Source organism: Chelonia mydas, chromosome 14 (genome assembly GCF_015237465.2).
Source record: "Chelonia mydas isolate rCheMyd1 chromosome 14, rCheMyd1.pri.v2, whole genome shotgun sequence".
Lineage (NCBI taxonomy): Eukaryota > Metazoa > Chordata > Testudines > Cheloniidae > Chelonia > Chelonia mydas.
Genome location: NC_051254.2, coordinates 24046929 through 24060863, shown reverse-complemented (window position 1 = coordinate 24060863; position 13935 = coordinate 24046929).

Genomic DNA, 13935 nt, shown 5'->3' with positions numbered 1-13935 from the left:
ATGACTTTCAGGCTGTATAATACCCCAGAACTGTCAATTATAAGGTTACCATAGCAATAGATGGTTACAGCTTCTCAACAATCGTTTTCCTCACTGTTAGGTATGCACTGACACGGACGAGATCATTAGTTGGTGTTCAGCTCCTTAAATTGGGGAGCATCTCCAACCCCAATGCCAAATATTTATTGACAATGTGAATCATGCATACTAAGCCAGCTGTGCTCAAGAGACAGCTGGAAAAGGAATCCCTGGCAATGGGGGAGAGCTCTAAGGGGGCCAGATTCTCAGCTGTGCTCTACAGCTCCATGATTCTGGGCCCACTTCTAAACCTGCAGAGATATTGGCATAGATTCGAGCATCCCAGGGGCTACACCAACCTATGCCACCTGGAAACAGTCCTCTGCTCAGCCCTGTGTTTTTATACCAATGAGCTGGTTCTTCCCAATGTTCTGAAGGTGCATGTGCACCACCACTACACAGAATGTTCCCAGTGGAGCTCAGAGACTCTCACCTGATTTCATGAATTGTTGCAAATCCCAGGCTCAGACTCAGTGTGTTGCAAATTTTACTGGGGTTCCCAGCCCAGATCTGGCCTTCTTTACGCCCTTCCTCCACCCAAACCTTCCCAACGTCTGTGTCCAAGGCAGGGCCAGAGGTGAGATGCCCCCAAGGGCAGAAGAGTTTTGAGTGCTCTGGTTCTTGCAGGATGGGAGTTTTTGCTGTATCCCCCTCAAGGGAAGGCTCTTGCTCCCTTTCATGTCTACAAAGTGCCAAGCCAAGACACTACAGCCAAGATACTATAGTACCAATAAACAACAACAATAATTTGTGAATTTACCTTAAAACCATGCCGGATTCATGGTTCCACCATCAGAGAATCCTGCTGAGACTCTCCTATGTTGACTGTGCTCTGCTTTGAGATTCTGAGTTTATTTGAACCCAAAACACATAATAAAACCTGTGGGAAAGGGGAGGAGAATCCACATGGATGGAGACCAAATAAAACATTCACACACACCCATGCAAAATGAAACTCCTGAGCTTTGCACGGCTCTTGTGTGAAAATCCAGGAAGCTACAGATCCCCTAAGACCCTGCTTCTAGGAAATTCTTTGACTGCATTGCTGCAGATGTGATGGGAAAGAGCCAGCTCCTGGTTAGACAGTGAATCCTTGCTGGTAAAGGATTGTTGTAGAAAGCCCTTGTTCTCAGCACTTCGCCAGACAAATCAAACATAAGTACATAAGAACGACCATACCTGCCCAGACCAATGGTCCAGCTAGCCCAGTATCCTGTCTTCCGACAGTGGCCAGTGCCAGACGCTTCAGAGGGAATGAACAGAACAGGGCAATTATCAAGTGATCCATTTTTCAGTCCCAGCTTCTGGCATTCAGAATAGCAACTGATGGACCTATTCTCCATGAATTTATCTAATTCTTTTTTTAACCCATTATAATTTTGGCCTTCACAACATCCCCTGGCAACAAGTTCCACAGGTTGATGGGGCACTGTGTAAAAAAGTACTTCCTTTTGTTTGTTTTAAACCTGCTGCCTGTTAATTTCATTGGATGATCCATGGTTCTTGTATTATGTGAAGGGGCAAATACCATTTCCCTATTCACTTTCTCCACACCAATCATGATTTTATAGACCTCTATCATATTCCTCCTTAGTCATCTCTTTTCTAAGATGAACAATCCCAGTCTTTTTAATCTCTGTTCATATGGAAGCTGTTTCATACGCCCTAGTTATTTTTGTTGCCCTGTACATGGTGTGGTGCCTATCTGTCTTATAGGGTAGCCAACCTTCTAATTGCAGAAAACTGAACACCTTTGCACTGCACCTGCCCTGAGGCCCCACCCCTGCCTCGTCCCTCCCCAAGGTCGCTCTACCCCACCCTCGGTCACTGACTTATTTTCATTACAAGGCCCAAGCAGGCACCAGGAGAAGGCCAGGAGCTGCCACAGTTTGAATGTGGGAGATGGAATGTGTGATTCAAATACCCTTCACCTCACCAGGGAGAGATTTTAAACATTATAATAAAATTAATTGCCCCCCAAAAGAGTCCCACTCACTCGCAATGAGCAAGACTAAAGAGACTATTGCAGGAGCTTGATTTTTCTTGCCTTCACCCCGCTGCCCTGGTAGGGGATCCAGTAGTGCTGCAGCCAATGACTGACACCTTCCCTACCTGACAATGAACCATATGGCAGGGGGCAAAAGTGATGCTGTTCTATGTTTAATGACTGGTTACATTGTTTAAACGTATGCTTTAATAGACAATACATGCAATGTGGACAAATTAATGTTAACATTTCATGGCACTTATGTTTAAATATATAACCTCAATATTGCATTGATGTTATTTTATGAATTCATTATAGCTCCTTAGTGTTAAGAAGGTGAGATTTCATAAAATGTAATTTGTGTGGCAGAAACTATTTTACTATTTTAAACTCCCTATTTTACCATCCTGCTAACCAATAGATTGTCTAGTGTTCTTCATTTCAAATTTTTTCACCTGTCTCAGATTTGTCCCAAAGCAGGTTGGGAGGCAATATGTTAGAATGTGACACACAGCATGACCACCTGTCCTTCATTTGGTGCCCAATGTTCCACATTACACAGCAAATCAATAAATATTGTCTTGTAAACACCACTAATCATGCAAAGGATTGTACACGGTTATACAAGGTGTTATTTGTATGTGCACATGTGTCACAAATAAAATATTGGGGAGCTGCTGCCCTTAAAAATAAACTTTCTCCTATAATTTCCAAGTTGTCCTTTATTTGAAATATAAAGGGTCTGCATATGGGCGTGAGGGAGATTACCATAGCCAAGGACTAGCTCTTCTGTTTCAGGAACATCAGTGCTAGTGAAGCTATGCATTCCCTGTTGCCAGGCCCCTTTTGTGCTGTCTGTGGTGCTGGCACCATTAGACCATATGACCCACTTACCTTTTGCAGACTCTAGCAGGCATCCACCAGTGCGAAGTGCCAGGCTTTGCACACAGCGATATCTGGCTGCTGGCATGGCTCCTGATACGCCCTGCTGACTGAGTGGGTTGCAGTGGCGGAGGCCGGACCAGCCCCAGTGCACTGCTCCTGGATACACTGACAGAGACACGCCCCAAATCACACAAATCTACGTGCACCTCCTGCAGGGAGGGGCTGGCCTGCACAGCCACCTAGGCTAGCAGCTGTGTGGGTGAGCATGTCTACATAGCAATTAAAGCTGGCTTCCCCCTGTCCGCTGACTGGGGCTTGCTCTGGGGCTGTGTCTGAGCTAGCTGAAACCCAAGCTCTGAAACCCCCAAGTGGGGAGGGACTCAGAGAGACCAAATGTCTACACAGCCCATGGTAGTCTATGGAAAGACTCCCATTGGCCTTTGGATCAGCCCCTAGTGAATGTACAATATGGGCCTCCTCCTGGAAAATCTCATAAGATCCTCACACCTCTTCTGATGCGTCCCACCCCCAGGGACTCTCTGAGCTGTGGAAAGATTTCTAGTCTTCTCTCGTCCTTCATTTGTGTCCATTCCTGTTTCAGGAGTAGGAGCCACCGTTCCCTGGAGGATGGAGATAATCACATGCCTCTGATTCAGCTTCTCTGGAGATACTTATGGACTTGGGGCTCAGCTCCCTCGTGTGTGGGAGGCAATGGCAGTTCAGCCCCTTAGTTTGAAACCCAATGCCAGTGCCCTGACTCTCCCAACTAGAACATCCGGCTTCAGCTCCTTGATGAGCTCTGTGAAGGTATAAGGGACACTATTCTTTTGGGATCAGAGGCCTACAGCTGGCGGCCTGACTGATTAGCCCCATGCGCTGCACCTGAGAGGAGAGTGGGAACTTAATCAGCTGATCCTTGTAAAAGAGGTCACCAGGCAATGGAGGGGCTGTGCTCCCAATGGACTGTTACCGGAGCCACTGCAGAAAGACGTTGTGCCGGAAAGCAAATGGGCAGAAGGGAGATTGTGGGAACTTCTTGGTTACTGATGCTCTGAGGAAAGAGCCAGGTATTTAGGGCTGCTGAAGATGTTGTTGTGAGGGACAGACTTGGGGAAGGGACTTTGCAGGCTGCACAGACTTTGGGGGAAGAACCCGTGAGGTTTGATTTGTTTTGTTTAGGTGTCACGCTGTCTGGAGTGGTTCCCAACCATGAGTGCCAGCCTCAGGGCAGACTGTCAAAAAGCAGGGCAGATGCCCCAAACTGGTGGTGTGTTCTATAATTAGATTTCACCAGCCCAGTAACAAATGTGTCTTCCTGGATCACTATAACGGTCTCACCCATGGAGTCACAGACAGTCCCCTTGGGCACTCCAGTCTAAATTACCACCCAGGCAAGCTGGACTATGTGATAGATGGTCACTTACAGCAAAGATCACAAACTATTCAAGTTGCTTCCCGTCCCAGTAGACCAGTCACTTGGCCCAGGTCAGTTAGATCTGGCACCAAAGACAACGCTTGTAGCCAGTCCCTAAAGTGACCCCCTTTTCATCCAGCCCTAGCTTCAGGGTTTTCACCATCCTCCTTCTTGGGATGGCAGCTTCAAGTCCTGGCTTCCCTGGCCCATAACTCACCAACCAAGTTGAGGGGTGGCACAGCCATCCTTCCTGAGGCTATGTACTGGCTGGTTTCTTCCCTCCACAGCTTCCTCCAGCAGCTTCCCCTGACTGGCCTTGGAGTTTCCTTTTGACTCCCTTGCCTAGTCATCTAATCTAATCCTTCCCAAGTGGCTCTAATAACCCCAAATACCTGCCTGCTGGCTGGGAGAGAGGGAAGTCTTGCTCTGGCCACTCTACTAGGCTCTGGTCCCACACATAAGAACATATAAATGGCCACGCTGGGTCAGACCAAAGGTCCATGCAGCCCAGTATCCTGTCTTACAACATTGGCCAGTGCCAGGTGCTTCAAAGGGAATGAACAGAACAGGTAATGGAGTGATCCATCCCCGGTTGTCCAGTCCCAGCATCTGCCAGGCAGAGGTTTAGGGACACCCAGAGCATGGGATTGCATCCGGATGGACCTATCCTCCATGAAATTTTCTAATTCCTTTTTTTTTAATCCAGTTATAGTTCTGGCCTTCAGAACATCGCTGGCAATGAGTTCCACAGGTTGACTGTGCACTGTGTGAAGTACTGCCTTTTGTTTGTTTTAAACCTGCTGCCTATTCATTTCATTGGGAGACCCCTGGTTCTTGTGTTATATGAAGAGGTAAATAACACTTCCTTACTCACTTTCTCCACACCATTCCTGACTGCATAGACCTCTGTCATATCCCCTATGAGTCATCTCTTTTCCAAGATCAATAGTCCCAGTCTTTTTAATCTCGCCTCATATTTCATACCCTTCATCATTTTTGTTGCCCTTCTCTGTACCTTTTCTGTTGCTAATATATCTTTTTTGATATGGGGGACCAGGCCATTAAAGGAACAATGGTTTGAGATTGCCCCAGACCTTCCCTCTCCTGGACACTGACTGACTTCCAGGACCATCTTCCTCTCTTCCAGTATAGATAGCACGGGTACATCCACACAAGCTGCCATTCACAACCCCAGCTGCAGTGTAGAAATGCCATAGCCAGTGAGATCCGTAGCCAGTGAGATCCATAGCTCCTTATACAAGCTGCCCATGTGCTTGTAGGAAGCACACCACGATGACTTTCATGTCGTCAGGTCCATCAGATATTCCATTCCCTGTTCTTCCCAACCATTCATGCACCAAAATGTTGTATTTTTGTTTTAGTTACATCAGTCTGAATTCTTATCAAGTGTCATCTGTGCACAATACTCCTGCATAGTAAATTGCAGAAAAGGGGGAGAATGATTACAAATAAGTAACTTAGCACAACAGGCCCTGGTCCCTGACTGGGGCCGCTAGACAGCACTGAAATAAATAAATAAATAAATATAATAACAATTATTAATAATAAATAATAAGTATTTTATTATCATCATCATCATCATCATCACAGCAAAGCAGAACAGTAGAGTCATGAGTTCTGGCAACAAATCTTTTTATTCTCTTTTTTTAGAGGCCATTTTAAAGAACATTTGAAGATGATTTATGCAGTTTACTAGCAATTTTAAATTATTTCTGATCAATTACAATTACTTCCCCCATCAAAACTCCCACCATCATTAAATCCACAGTGACCTTCCTAATTTCCTCTTATCACAGCCCTCAATAACATATGTGTCTTTGTTGGGGGTAATTAGATAAATCCCTTACACCAACGCTTACCTTGAAGGAATTCTCTGGTGAGACACTGATGCATCCCCAGCACCAACCAGCACATGGCCTGTGCTCCTTGTTTACAAGCAGGTGGATGAATTTAAAAAAAAATAAGGGCGAGAGAAATGTTTAATGTTCATTAGTGTGAAAGGGTTGAAAATTCAGAGAAATATCAGAAAGTTTGGGAAGGTGGCTGTTCACACCTCATGTGAGCCTGTTCCTACCTTTTTGGTTTGCAAGTGGGACTGTAAATCCAGTGAGATGAGGCTCCAATAATAATTATTAACAAATATTTTTATTTGTATTAAGGTAGCACTGTGACCCTTCCCAGGATTGTCGGGCACCTCACTGCCACCTGCCTCTAGCATAGGGAGTCTTGTCTGTGCAGGCTGTGGATCGTCTCTCTGACTCCACCGGCCTCTGGCAACACAAGCCCTGCCTCCCCGTCTCCACAGGCCTTGCTCTCTCTGTAGCAGTTAGTGACAGGCGCACACCAAATCCTGAGCCTTCCGAGCAGCCCTCTGGAGTGCCCAGCCGCTGATCCATGAAACACTCACAGAGCTCTCAGATTCACTACTCCCAAGGGAATAGCACACACCTGTGTACTAGTTTCAACTCAGGACCGCCACTTGGCTTAACACACAGCACTTAGATATATTCATAGTAAAAACATGAATTGGTCTATTATCAAAGAACAGAGATTCAAGTGATAGAAAATAAGAATATTGGAAACAAATAGTTCCATATCAAACAAAATCACAACACACTTTCTAACAACCAAACTTAACTCAAATAGAGGCACTGTGGGTGAGGTAATATCTTTCATTGGACTGATTTCTGTTGGTGAAAGAGACAAGTGTTTGAGATTCTCTGTCTGAGCTGGAAAACTTGTCTCTTTCACCAACAGAAGTTGGTCCAGTAAAGATATTTCCTCCCTCACCTTGTCTCTCTAATATCCTGGGCCCAACACAGCTACAATAACACAGCAAAAGACATTCCCCTGTCTCCTACAGGATAGCTACCCCAAGTCCTTTCCCCAGTGTTTTCAACCAGAATGGCAGAGACCTTCCTTTCACAAGGTAAAGCCACCTAGCAGCTTGTCTCCCCAGCCTGAAGGATAAAATGTCACCTCCTCTCAACTTCTTTATGCAGTTACAGACTATGGCCCCTTGCCTCCTCTTCCGAGGTTTATCTTTGGGTTCCTTTGACTTTGTAAATCCTTGGGCCTGCACTTGGCCCAAACAACCTTTCTCCAGATATGTCCATTGCTTTTTATGCTGATTGAGCTGGCCCAGAGGCGTTCAGTACGCAATGGTCTGTCAGAGATATAAGTGTTTACTCCCTGCTGCCTGCCGAAAATCTTTGTGTCATCTTCTGCTCCTCTGTCTTAATTTATATACTCTGAGAACATAATATTTCAGTGGACACACATAACGCCTTACACAATATCCACATTTACATCTCACAATGATTAGGTGACCTTTCAGTACAGACCTCACCTGTCCCCTTTTGTTGAACCCAGGGGATCCTGGTACCCCTATGTGTCCCAGTGCCCTCTGCCAGTGGGCATCAAGAGGTCTTTGGGTCACAAACACCTTTAGACGAACTGAGATCAGGGCTTCATTGTGTTAAGCTCTGTACAAACAGAGTAGGAAACAGACTTGACCCTGAAGAGTAAGGGTATGTCTCCAGTGCAGGTCTGCCATGGGCTCTGACACAGGTTTAAACTCAACCCTCCTCTACCAGCTGCACATAAAGCCCTTGGGCACATGTATGTCCTCAGAACATGAGCCTGCAGGCAAGGCAGTGTCTTCCTAAAAAAAATAACAGATTTTTTTTGTTAGAAAACTGAGAACCCAAAACTGAAAAAAAAAGAAAAGAAAAAAGAAAAAAAAAAGAAGTTTTTGCAATTTTCAGCCATTTTTTTTTCATGGGGTTGGTTGACACAAATTGAAAAATGTTCAGTTTGGGGGATTTGGGTTTTTCCAAGAAAAGTTTTCAATTTTGTTGAAATTGTCTGTGTGGGGAAAGCTCCCATTTTTCACCCCGCTCTAGGCTGCACGTGACTAGGGGAGGTTTCAATGCTGATAAATGTAAAGTCCTGCTCCCATGGAGAGGAATTAAAAACAGAGCTGCAGCATCGTGGGCATAACAGTGACAGATAACTAGAGTTGCAGATATGGGATATGATGTTGTGCTGAACCTATGAGATAATCACACACACATCCCCTGGGATTTCATATTTCATGTGCAGCTGACTATAATACAGAATGGTATTTCCCCATTTTTCCATACACAGTCAGGTGGCTTCAGCATACAGCTGCCTGGCAGGAATTTTAAGAAAGAAATTGGCCATTTTACCTTGCCCTAGCATAGATCCAATTTATTAAGCTTATCTTGCTTTATTCTATGTGTCTTTGTTTTGATTGCACAGTAGTTTCAATGGATTGGCAGGCTACCCAACTTATTTCAGTATTTTACATTGCAGAATTTTAATGCACCATAAAACCAGGAGCTGTTTGATTAAAGGACAAAGTGTGTAACTTTCTGTCTGAGGGGAATCATGCCTATTACATGGAAACCTAAACTTCCAAGCTACAATGTGGTCAAGGTGCCTAGGTGCAGCCCAGATACTCACTGGCAGGTCTCACAAGTGATGTTGCTGTACTGGAGCAGTGATCGATCCGAGTGTGTGATAACCAGGGGTGGATTCTTCTGAAGGGAATGTTGGAAAAGCTTGACTGAGCCACCATCTCATTCCTTCTGTGCTACTTGGTAGGACCAAAAGCTACCCAGCTATCTGTGAGGGATCCAGGATGGGTCTAAGTGACCTGGCCGAAAGCAGAATGGTGACACCGAGGAGAGGGTTACTGGAGTAGAACATCGGCAGAAGAAAGTAGCCAAGTAGGAAGCAACTGGAGAATGGAGACGAACGGCAGATAAACCCACAGAGCCGGGCAAGCCAGGCAGGGCAAACTTAACAATGAGCTTAAAATACATGGCAGGATTTGTAACGGGCAGCGGCCAGGCAGAGGGAACAGTGGAAGGAGAAGGAGGGTTAAGAGCAGGGAATGGGGCATATCCCTCTTGTGATGAACTTGGCAGAAGCTCATCTCAGTCCTCAGGTATAGGACTCTTCCCAGAAAGCTTGGGTCTCTGTGGGTGCAGTAAACACCTCCTGCTTCCAACTGCTAGACACTTTCAAGGGTACTAGGCAGAAAGGAGGGAACCAGCACTGCTTGGCTAGACTTTGCTGGTGAATGACCAAGAGTCCAGACCTTCCATTGTGTGCACCCACTAAGAAGTGTTGGCACATGTGGAAACCTTCCTTTTTATAGTGTGGAAAGCCAGGCAGGTCCATTATGAACATCTAACCTGTCCTCCTGCATAACACAGGGCTGAGAACTTCCCCTGGCCAGGGGATCCTGCATCAAACCCAGTAACCTGTGGTTGAGCTAGAGGTGTCCGATGAAGTGAGCTGTAGCTCACGAAAGCTTATGCTCAAATAAATTGGTTAGTCTCTAAGGTGCCACAAGTACTCCTTTTCTTTTTGCGAATACAGACTAACACGGCTGTTACTCTGAAAGGTGTCCAGTCGTGATTTACAGACTCCAAGGGAGTCTCACTACAGCCCTCACTAATCTGTTCCAATGGCCAGTTACACTCACTCTGAAACATTTGCCTCTGGTTTCCAGTTTTTTAAAATCCTTTGCACATTTGAGCTGCTGTGAGTGTTCGTTGTTGGTTAGACTGTGGAAGCAGATGACGTATCAGCACCATACTGACCACTCTGAATTGCCTTTCAGGGGCCATGGTTTTGGGAGATGACCTTCTAAGAAACTGACCAGGTCTTTCTCCTCCACCCTGGAGCCCGCGCTGATATTCTCGTGACACTGCAATGGCCACCATCTTAGCTGATACGTCAGGGATTGAACCGGGGACCTGCAGAGCTAAAAGTGTGAGCTGTTACAGCTTGAGCTGAAGAGACAGAAAATAACAGAGGGCTCTGTAACAGACTCATATCCTCTGCGGATCCAGCACATAGGGGGACTGTCCCAATGGGTTACACCAGCCCCTAATCTCTAACTGACAGCTTGCATTTTATATTGAGTCTCCTATTAACCAGGTCCTGCTCTGTCTCCCTCCCATCACTCCACAGCTCTTCTGTATGGGTTTCCAAAGTCTGTGTTGAACTAGCCAGAACAGATGAATTCAGACTCTCTGGCCTCCATTTTTGTTGTACCTGTCTCATTTCCCAGCGCTTCCAGCCGAGAGCCCAGGGTGGCTGTTCAGTGAGATGACATGGAGCCCAGGCCCTGCAAAGTGCCTCAGCCTCTGTAGGACTGGACTTTGCTAAGTGTGCTGTGTTTTGCCCCTCAGCTTTCAACGGCCTCTGCTCCCAGACTCGCGGTCTGCAAGGGACATCCTGCGAGAAACCCCCACCTTAGACTGGATTGGACTGAAGCAGGTAAATCCAAGGTCGGTGGGAGTTCAGATCGAGCATGGCTGAGCTTTCCCCACAGACCCAAGATGTGCAGCTGCCCTGAGTCCTCCCGCTCCTTCTATGCAGGACACCAATCTCACTGCTGATAGTAAAACCTTCTAGCCAAACTGGCCCGTGCCAGCTTTGAGCCAATGTCTGTGACCCAGGGTGCTCTCACAGCCATCCCTCCCACCAGCCCCCGAGCCCAGCTCTGTCAAATGGCATCTCCTGCGGTGAGACATTCCCTCCCCAGCAGGACTCACCTTGCTCCTGGCAGATATGCTCAGCGGGCCCCTGTGTTCCCCTGGTGCTGTGCCTGCCCCATGTCAAGGGGATGGGGTGACTCCTAGGACATGTCTCATCAGTACAAAGTCATTATGCCGGGAGCACTATGTATCCATTAGCAGCTGCTAGCAATGCCCCATGAGCAGCAGGTTGCCACCTCCAAGGTGCAAAAACTGAGACATCCGGGACAATCCCAAGTCCACAGATCTGGCCAGTTGGCAGTGTGTACCTAGCACCCTTATAGATTTCCTGGGACAGCAACCTCAACAAAGGGATGTTCTTGGGACAACCTGGACAGGTGGCAGCCCTGCCTCTACCTGTGGGTCTCTCCCTGTCTCTGCATCCTGTCATGGACCCACAGCTTAACCCAGACCCAGCTCATTGCCCTCAGCTGACTCAGCTAATGAACCCAGCCTCCTGACTGGCTGAAGACTCCAGCTGGCCCATTCGTAAACCCTGCAACAGTCCTGGGTCCCTGGCTGCTCAACACCGTCCCACGTCGCAGCGGTGTTTCTGGTCCTGCCTCCTGCTCCTGTGCGCAGCTCCTTCCTGACCCCTAGCCCTCACCCCTGACCCCTTCTGCCTCCTGATTTCCTTCCCCTGGCTCCTGGTTTAGGCTCCTGGCTCCCACCTCTGCTCTGGCTGATACTTAGGCTCTGACCCTCAGCTCCTGATTCCTGGCTCTCAGCTCTGGCTCGCTCCCTGAACTTAGTAACTTGGCTGCTGATTCAGGTTCTGACCCCTAGGCCTGGTCACCGCTGCTCCAATCACTAGGCCTGCCTCCCACCCTGACCATTAGGTAAGACCATCCATGGCCTGCTCCTTAACACCTCACCTCCTGCCACCTGGGCTGGACAGCCTGACAGTCCCCCTCTCTCCCCTGGTCTGAGAGGGAACCATAGGGAATCTGCCCCTTCTCCATCCTGAGGAGAGAAGGGCTGAGTGATGGGGGGAGAAAGGGAAAACAAAGGACTCCAAGAATGATGACTAGAAGTGGGGGAGGCGGAGAGTGAAAATGGCCAAGGGAGGAACAGAGACACTGTGAGAGTGCAGGTGAAAGAGAGGGGCAGGGAGTAACAGAGAATGGCAGAATGTGGAAGAGAGACAGCCCAGCTCCAGCATGGTTCCCAGACAGCTAGTGGCCAAGGAGAGCTGCTTTGGGCAATGCCTTTCCTCACACTCCCTGAGGGTCATGATAGCATGCTGCAGCTCTCTAGTGTACTGTGTTCTAGGGCAGTGCTTCTCAAGCTATCTGATGTGGGGGACCGGCAATTTTTTTTCCAATGTGCGCGCAGACCGGCAGCCGATGGCTCGCGGACCGGCACCGGTCCGCGGACCACCACTTTGAGTAGCACTGTTCTAGGGGCTTTCTATGGAGCTCCCCAGGTGACCCTGAAACTCGTGCTGGAGCAATGCAGAAAGAAGCACAAATCAGGTCTGTTTGCCTTTATGGGGAGACCAGCTGCTTTACTGGCTGTGACTCTGTACACACCCTAGCCAGGACAAACCACAATGGCACATGGCACTTCCACAGCTCCCTTCTCCTGGGGTTGTGATGCATGCAGGAAAGGAACCATCACACCATCCTGGGAGGCAGCTGAGCATCACCACATTGCACCCATCTTGCAAGAGCAGAGACAGAGGCCCAGCACCATCAAGTGACTTGCCCAGCTGAAGGCAGAGTCATGAGAGGACCCAGGAGCTCTGGCTTCCAGACACCAGGCAGCCTCATTCAAACCGCTTCCACCCCACAGCTCTGTAGCCCTCTCAGAGTATCTTGTTTGTGAATAATTGCCGAAAGCCTGAACTTTAGTGAAGGAGGCTGCTTTCCCCTGGCATTTGCAAAGGCTGTGATTTTGGAGGAGTATGTACAGTAAGTGAGAAATTGTTCACTGGATTAGGGCCTTGATATTTCTAATCATACCCTGCCTCAGCCTCCTCAAATGCTGAGAACCCTATTTACTGGGATTCAATGGTTTTTCTGGGTGCTATTTCTGATGCAGAATAATTAGCAGCCTGCAGGAAAAGCAACAAAGCCCTGAATGGTATTTAGTGACAATTATTCTTCCAAACCATTGCTTACTATTATAAATGGAGCTTATTAGCACCAAATTGTTTCCATAGGAAGCAGCATCAGCAAGAAAAAGAATGGCTGCAGCTCATTCTACATTGCCGGTGTCAGCACAATGGAGCCTGCTGGTTTGTTCCCTTGCTTCAAGAATCCTGAGCAAGAAAAGCCACTGATGGTGGGGCTGCAATAGCAGTAATTCCAGGTGGCCTTGATCTGGGCTCAGAGCCCACCCAGCCTGCTTTGGACCACAGGAATATAGGTAGCCTGGAGTGATGCATTGCAAGCAGCTGTAGCGAGCCATCTTTGGAAGCTGGAAAGAGGAGGAGATAGGGGGAAGGAGAGATTTCAGAGAGGCTCCAGGGCTGCCTATGCAGTTCCTTTGCGATGTGCTACTGAAGGGATTCTCAGCCACATGTGCAGGCCCCCAAGTTCTGTTAGTCTGTCCCTGTCCCGAGTGCAGGTATGTGGCATGGGACAGTAGCTGTATCTGGGACTGTTCAGGGAACATTGTGGCCTCAGTGCAGCAGCCTTGGGGCTGCTCTAGCTTATGTTTGTGACACTTGTGCTCCAAAGTGACACTCTGCACCCCATATTCTCCATAGCAATATGATTATGAAACATGTCAGGTGAGGTGTCAATGGAAAACTTGTGGTTTGTGGACTATGATTATCCTATTTGTGTGCATGTATCATTTTTGTATCTGGAGTTATGAATATTGACTTTGCATCTGTATTTCAAATGGGCTTGCTCCTCAGTAACTCCCACAAGTTAGTTTACATCCAGTCTATCCAGCATACTGTGAATGGACTATTCACAGGTAATGGCCCATCAACAAAAACCATGGGGCATGGGAAAAGCTTA